Consider the following 1,373-nt stretch of genomic DNA (forward strand, 5'->3'; position numbering starts at 1 on the left):
CCTAAAGATATGGCCAGACTGCTATAAGCTCATGATAAAACTCTAATGAATAAGGAGTTACTTTCTATGGATAAGCAAAGAAAGTGGCTTATTGAAATGGAAACTACTCCTGGAAAAGATGCTGTGAAGATTATTGAAATGACAACAAAGAATTTAGAATATTGCTTATACTTAGTTGATAAATCAGAGGCAAGTTTTGAGAGGACTGACTCCAATTTTCAAAGTTCTACTATAGATAAAATACTACCAAATGGCATCACATGCTACAGAGAAATCGTTCATGAAAGTGAGTCAATCTATGTGGCAAATTTCATTATTGTCTTATTTTTCAAAATTGCCACAGCCACCCAACCTTCGATAACTACCACCCCAATCAGTCAACAGCCATCAACATCAAGGCAAGACTCTCCACCAGCAAAAAGATTCTGACTTGCTAAAGGCTCAGATGATGATGGTTAGCATTTTTTTTAGCAATAAAGTACTTTTAAATTAAGATATGTACATTGTTTCTTAGACACAAAGCTATTTCACACTTAACATGATATAGGGTAAACAAAACTTTTATGTGCACTGGAAAACAAAAACTTGTGTGACTTGCTTTTTTGCAATATTTGTTTTATTGTGGTCTAAAACAAACACAATAACTCCAAGGTATGCCTATCTAAACGTAAGACTCTCGGGTGCAGGGCAAAAGACAGTGCATTGCTCACAACAAGAGCACTAGCCAGAGTATCAGCATTTACACTGATTCCCCAAGCTCCAGTTCCCATAAGGTGACACAAAGAGAACCAGGTGACACCTGTATGTACTGTGGGAACCCTGAGTTTAGAGAACATTAATCTTTAATAGTGGACACTGAGAATGTCTGCTCTTTGCTTTGGAGCAAAGCATTATCTTTATTATATTACCAGCATCCATGAAACTATGGCCAACTAACTTGTTAGCTTGCAAGTCAGGTGAAATCTCCTTCTTTGCTCTAAGTGGCAACAGTTGCTCTGTTTTTCAGGGCTGTTTACTCTATGACATCCTTGGTAAGGTAGTTCAGAACAAAGTGCCTTTGTTCACAATGTGTCCAGAATCAGGAGAGGATCATGGATAACTGGCCCCAGCCCTGCTCTCTGAAAACTGTGACTTGGAAATACGACAGTTTTCCATGTGCCCAGAAACATTTTTCAAACTATTTACCTTTTATGGGTGAAAAGTGCTTTAAGAAAAAGACAGCTCAAGAAAATGATCACTGAAGTTTTGGTGTCAGTTTGTTTGTGTGTTCATTCATGGCATTTTCAAAGGAAAAAAGGAAAAGTTTTACATATCAGTCTTCCTGTTATCTATTACTACCTATCAGAAATTGTGACTTCAAACAATAATTTACT

Source organism: Pteropus vampyrus, unplaced genomic scaffold (genome assembly GCF_000151845.1).
Source record: "Pteropus vampyrus isolate Shadow unplaced genomic scaffold, Pvam_2.0 Scaffold160, whole genome shotgun sequence".
Lineage (NCBI taxonomy): Eukaryota > Metazoa > Chordata > Mammalia > Chiroptera > Pteropodidae > Pteropus > Pteropus vampyrus.